Here is a 7,291-nt window from a genome sequence, read left to right on the forward strand (position 1 = left end):
AGGTTAAGAGCTTTGTACTCTACCAACTGAGTAGTGGACCGTTCAATATAATGGATTAATGCTTGTGTACCTTGAATTTTTGACAGGAGCAACTGGTAGCCCCCAAGGACCGGCTCATTACAATGTCATGAGTCGGGTCTTCAATAAGTTGAGCAAAAAATGACTTTGCATTAGCCCCCAAGTGCCATGGTGTATGCTGGCAGTGACATGAGACTTGCATATTTGATATGATCTCAATCTGAATAATGTAGCCCCCAAGTGCCGGGTCGTAAGCCTGCAGCGACTCGGGACTATTCCTTCCATTGTAGAATAAATCATATCCATTTATAAAATAATAGCCATTACGCTAAAGAGACTTTGAATACCTTATCTGTTGACAAGTAAATCTGGAGTTTAAATACCCGACGGCTCTTGGCCGATGGCGATTTAATACGCCTCCATCGTAAGCCGGAATTTTTATAACCCGGCGGCTTATAACCTTTGAGAAAATCCAGAATGGATAATAATTTTGAAGCATCAATTTTAATGATGAGCTTGAACTTAAGCATTTATATAAGTCATAGTTCTGCAAATCCTGCAGAGTTTAAACAACATATGCCCTGGCGACTTAACATCAAAAGCCAGGGCGGGTAACAACCCAAACATAATATAGTATTTAGGCAATTATGGAAAAGACTAGGATTAAGGCCATTCAAGCCTAAACATACTGGCGACTTAACGTCAAAAGCCAGGGCGGGTCATCCAACCTCGCATATTTATATAATCAGGAAAACATACCTGTCGAATTGGCTCATACTGTCGGCTTATATCGCCGTATCCAATAAGGGCAATAATCCAATGATTGACAAACGCATGATTCCAATGGCGCAATCAAAAATATACCAGCGATTTTAAGTCCATAGCCAGGGCCGGTTTAAACATAATCATGTATAAACAATATCATACCTGTGATATTGAATTGTACTGTCGGTTTATGTAACCTGTGCAGTAAGGGTGATAACCCAATCTATAGAAGCCAAAACTTCCAAGTGTTTTATGATTGTCATATGCTGGCGACTTATCGTCCAAAGTCAAGCCGGGTTAAATAGAAACCACATATAAATATGCCTCAGAAATGAAGAAAAAAGTCTCAAGACAAACCCAAAAGATTGTTTCAAAAAACTTAATCCAAACAGAGAGAAATAATCGAGGCTTCTGATTCGAATACGATCAGTAAACCGGCGTAGGACCTTGAGAAGAGGTGTCTAGAGGGGGGGGGGTGATTAGACACTAAGTACCAAAGTTGCAGTTTTTAAGTTCTTTAAGTTTAAGTGGAGTTTAGGCACAAGTTTAACACTCACAATACATATCAAGCAAGCATGCAAAGAGTATATGAGCAGCGAAAAGTAAAGCATGCAACTTGCAAGAATGTAAAGGGAAGGGTTTTGGGGGATTCAAACGCAATTGGAGACACGGATGTTTTTGGCGTGGTTCCGATAGGTGGTGCTATCGTACATCCACGTTGATGGAGACTTCAACCCACGAAGGGTAACGGTTGCGCGAGTCCACGGAGGGCTCCACCCACGAAGGGTCCACGAAGAAGCAACCTTGTCTATCCCACCATGGCCGTCGCCCACGAAGGACTTGCCTCACTAGCGGTAGATCTTCACGAAGTAGGCGATCTCCTTGCCCTTACAAACTCCTTGGTTCAACTCCACAATCTTGTCGGAGGCTCGCAAGTGACACCTAGCCAATCTAGGAGACACCACTCTCCAAGAAGTAACAAATGGTGCGTTGATGATGAACTCCTTGCTCTTGTGCTTCAAATGATAGTCTCCCCAAAACTCAACTCTCTCTCATAGGATTTGAATCTGGTGGAAAGAAGATTTGAGTGGAAAGCAACTTGGGGAAGGCTAGATATCAAGATTCATATGGTAGGAATGGAATATCTTGGCCTCAACACATGAGTAGGTAGTTCTCTCTTAGAAAATGTATGCTGGAAGTGTAGGTTCAGTGTGATGGCTCTCTTAATGACTGAAGAGGAGGTGGAGGGGTATATATAGCCTCCACACAAAATCTAACCGTTACACACAATTTACCAAACTCGGTGGGACCGAATCAACAAACTCAGTCGGACCGACTTAGCAAATCTAGTGACCGTTAGGATTTTCGGTGGGACCGATATGCAACTCGGTAGGACCGATATGGTTAGGGTTAGGGCATAACGTAATCTCGGTGAGACCGATTACACAAACTCGGTGGGACCGATTTTGGTAATAAGCTTTCCAGAGAGTTGGTCAGGCAAACTCGATTGGACCATTACACAAACTCGGTAGGACCGATTTTGGTAATAAGTCAACCAGGAAGTTTGCATTGTAATCTCGGTAGTACCGATTGCTCAAACTCGGTTAGACCAATTTTGGTAATGGACATACACAGAGATATTACAATCCCATCTCGGTGAGACCGAGATCCCTATTGGTGAGACCGATTTGCCTAGGGTTTGTGGCAGTGGCTATGACATATGAACTCGGTGGCGCCGGATAGAATGAATCGGTGGGGCCGAGTTTGACTTTAGGTTTAGGTCATATGTGTGGAAGTGGGAAAGTAGTTGAGGGTTTTGGAGCTTATCACTAAGCACTGTGGAGCGAGAAACTCATTAAGCAACACCTCATCCCTTCTTGATACTAGTGGCTTTTCCTATAGACTCAATGTGATCTTCGATCACTAAAATGTAAAATGAAGAGTCTTGTGCTTTTGAGCTTGAGACAATCCTTTGCTCTTAGCATCTTGAAAAAGTTCCCACATCCTTTAGTCCATGCCACTCCATTGTTGAACTTATCTGAAACATGCTAGATAAAAGTGTTAGTCCAACAAGAGATATGTTGACATTAATTACCAAAACCACCTAGGGAGCACTTGTGCTTTCAATCTCCCCCTTTTTGGTAATTGATGACAACATACATCAAAGCTTTAGATAAAGATATAAAGAATATCAAGTAAAGCTTTGGAAAGACATGTAACAAGCATAGGGTCCCCCTACATGTATGCAATCATGTGAATATGGAATATAGAAGCATGTGAGAGCATAACCATGAAAGCGTAGGCAATGTGTTACATGTATCTTGGCCATATGCATCAGAGCAAAGAATATTAAGGAAAATACCTTCATGCCCATGAGTCCTTCTTGCAAACAGTATGTACATCAGCAAGAATTCCTCATACACATGATTGTGATGCATATACTTACCTTGTAGTCTTGACTTGGCTTAGGATGGAATGAACCTGCGTAAACAAGGTTAGATAACACAGGTACATCTACAAACCAGAGCAGATAGGGGAAACCACAAGAATACCAAGACTGGGATGACATGTAGAGATTGAGTACTAAGTACCACATTGGATTAGACATGTCCCCAAGAGTAAAGATATGCAATGAATTTAAATGATTTCTTTCCCTTAGATGTCTTGCTCCCCATGAATCTAGCATGGGATACAAGGAGAAGATAGGGAACAGAAAATCAGAGCTGAAAGATATAAATAAACAGAGCTAATGCAAATAAGCACATATGAACATGTCTTTCCCCTCAATAAGACATGTAGCATCTCTCCTCTTGAACACCAAGCATCTGGGATCCTTGAGAAATACTTTCTACTTGAGTATTCTCTCCCCCTGGAGATCTCTTTCTCCCCCTGTGGAGGTGATACTCTCTCTTTCTGATGTGATCTCTCTAAGTGATAAGCTTTGATGTGATCTCTCTCTCCCCCTTTGACATCAATTTCCAAGAAGGGTTTGATCCTTGAGTCATAGCACAAAGCATTTATAAAAATGTGATGCTTGTAGAGGACAAGATTCATAGAGTGGAGCTGGATCAGAAGAAACACAAAATAAGTGGCAAACTGTCTTTCCTGTTGTGAAATCGGTGGCACCGAGTGGTATGCTTCGGTTGTACCGAAAGGATTCGGTTGGACCGAAAACAACAAATCGGTGAAACCGAGTTCATCACAGAGAAAACACTTGTCACCTCAGCTCAGTATACTAGTAAGATCTCACAAAGATTTGCAAGGAATTTACTGAATGATATGCAATGAATTGGAATGCAGAAAATGCAGAGCAAACCGAAAGAAATCTAGATGAAGTTTTTTTTTGAAAGGGGAAACAAATATGCATGAGACAAATGCAAAAACACAGAAAAGAACATAAGAGAACTTCATCTAGAGATGGTCGGCGACAAAGTCACCTATGTTAGAGTATATTGACTTAGGAGTCAAGTGAGATCACTTGATCATAGGCCATACTCATCATTTAACCTCAAAATGGGGTTGCCATTTTTCGTTTAAGCATCTTGATGTATTCACATCTTGTCGAGTTGCTTTAGCTCATGACTTGGAGTAAAGCTTCTCTAAGATGGAATAACATACCTTGGTTGTGTGGGTTGCTCAAGGTTGATGTAGCTAATAAAGAATTGGGAGCACCACTTGGAATTTGAGTCCATCTACCTACATGGGTTAGTTCTTGCAAGGAAGAGCACTCGTGTATCCACAAATGACAATCATGAAGCTCAACATAGAATTTGTCAAAGGATATGTTTGAATGGTTTCGTGCTTCCTTGTCTTCAACCACCATAGTGTAGAAACTTGGCGATGTAGAGATTGCTCAAGATGTGAGTAGATTTCAATCTCATGGAATTTGATTCAACCAAGTACCTACATGGGTTAGATAACATGCAAGATGCAAATATATCCAAGACATAAGATTTTCATCATAAGAGAAATATCAAGGATTAGTCATAAGCTCATGTCTTGCATGTATCCAATGGAGTTTCTACTCCAAGTTTGAAGCATCAATGATGTTCAATTCTCCTCTTAACCTGCAAAACACTTTCTCATCAAGAGGTTTAGTGAATATATCCGCTAATTGCTTTTCGGTGTGAACATGCTTAAGATTAATGTCACCCTTAGCAACATTATCTCGAATGAAATGATGACGAACTTCAATATGCTTAGTTCGAGAATGTTGTACGGGATTATGACCAATTTTGGTAGCACTTTCATTGTCACAAAGTAATGGAACATGTTTCACATATATCCCATAATCTTTAAGAGTTTGGGTCATCCAAAGTAATTGAGCACAACATGAACCAACGGCAATGTATTCCGCTTCGGCGGTGGATAAGGATACCGAGTTTTGTTTCTTGGAGGACCAAGACACAGGAGATCTACCAAGAAATTGACAAGTACCCGAAGTGGACTTTCTATCAACCTTGTCTCCGGCATAGTCCGAGTCGGAGTAGCCAACAAGATCGAAAGAGGCCCTCTTAGGATACCAAATGCCAAAATTTGGTGTATGGATTAAGTATCTCACTATCCTTTTCACGGCCTTAAGATGACATTCTTTAGGAGCAGCTTGATATCGTGCACACATGCACACACTTAGCATGATATCGGGATGTGAAGCACATAGATATAACAATGAACCAATCATAGAGCAATAAACCTTTTGATCAACCGGTTCACCATTTTGGTCAAGTCAAGATGTCCACTAGTAGGCATGGGTGTAGTCATACCTTTGCATTCTTGCATATTGAACTTCTTGAATAAGTCCTTGGTGTACTTCATTTGAGAAACAAAGGTACCTTCCTTAGTTTGCTTGATTTGCAACCCAAGAAAGAATTTGAGTTCACTCATCATAGACATCTCAAACATCTCCAACATTAGCTTCCCAAACTTTTCACTAAAATGAGGGTTAGTTGATCCAAATATGATATCATCAACATAGATTTGGCACACAAATAGTTCTTCGTTAACCCTTTTAGTAAAAAGTGTGGAATCGATTTTCCCAATTTCAAAGCCTTTTTCAATAAGGAACTTGGTCAAACATTTATACCATGCTCTAGGAGCTTGTTAAGACCATAAAGAGCTTTGTGAAGTTTGTAAACATGATTGGGCTTCTTAGGATTGACAAAGCCGGGAGGTTGCTTAACATAAACTTCCTCCTCTATTTCACCATTTAGAAAAGCACTTTTAATGTCCATTTGGTACAAGGTGATATCATGATGATTAGCATAGGCAAGTAAGATGCAAATGGACTCAAGTCTAGCAACGGGAGCATAAGTCTCACCATAGTCCATACCTTCGACTTGTGTGTAGCCTTGGGCGACGAGACGTGCTTTGTTGCGAACTACTTGTCCATCTTCATCTTGCTTGTTGCGAAACACCCATTTGGTACCGATGATGTTGTGGTTGTTGTCGGGCTTCTCAACCAATGTCCAAACTTGGTTCCTCTCAAAGTTGTGTAGCTCTTCATGCATAGCATTTATCCAATCCGGATCTTCCAATGCTTCTTCGACCTTCATAGTTTCAATGCTCGAGATGAAAGAATAGTTTTCACAAAAGTTAGCTAAACGAGTTTTAGAGCGAGTGATTCTCCCGGTTTGAATATCATTGTAGATTTGCTCGACGAGATGGTCTTTAGCAATTCTTGCTCGAACTCGTGAAAGCTTTTGCTTGGTTCTTGGTTGAACTTCTTCTTCATCTTGTTCTTCTTCTTGGCCTTCTTCATTGTTGGCGTTGTCATTCTCTTGTCGTGGTGGAGAAGGAGGTTGTTGACGTTCATCTTGATGCACTTCCTCGTTTTCTTCATCTTGGTGTGTCCCACTTGTGGATGCTTCTGTATCAACTCTTGGTTCACCTTGTCGTGAAGTAGAAGCTTCCACTTGGACAGACGAGGTACTCTCCTTCACCTCCGTTGGACGAACCTTGCCAATAGACAAGTCTTGGATTGCTTCCGAAGGATCTTTGTCTCCTACATCAATTGGCAATTGCTCTACTTGCGAGCCGTTAGATTCATCAAACTTCACATCTACTGTCTCTTCAAGCTTTCGGGTGAAATTGTTGTAGACACGATAAGTGTGGGAGTTTGAGCCATAACCTAGTAGGAAACCTTCATGAGACTTAGGAGCAAATTTAGAATGACGATGCTTATCAAGAATGTAGCACTTTGAGCCGAATACTCGAAAGTATCCAACTTGGGGTTTGTTACCGGTGAGGAGCTTGTATGCCGTCTTGCCGAGTAGCTTGTGAAGATACAAGCGATTTGTTGCATGACAAGCTATCTCAACCGCTTCTGCCCAAAAGTGCTTCGGTGTCTTGTACTCATCAAGCATCATTCTCGCCATTTCGATGAGCATCCGGTTCTTCCACTCAACAACTCATTTTGTTGAGGTGTGTACGTAGCCGAGAAATCGTGTGAAATCCCTTCTTCGTCAAGAAAGGTGTCCACATTTGTGTTCTTGAACTCCGTTCCATTGTT

The sequence above is a fragment of the Triticum aestivum genome, chromosome 7B, assembly GCF_018294505.1.
Source record: "Triticum aestivum cultivar Chinese Spring chromosome 7B, IWGSC CS RefSeq v2.1, whole genome shotgun sequence".
Lineage (NCBI taxonomy): Eukaryota > Viridiplantae > Streptophyta > Magnoliopsida > Poales > Poaceae > Triticum > Triticum aestivum.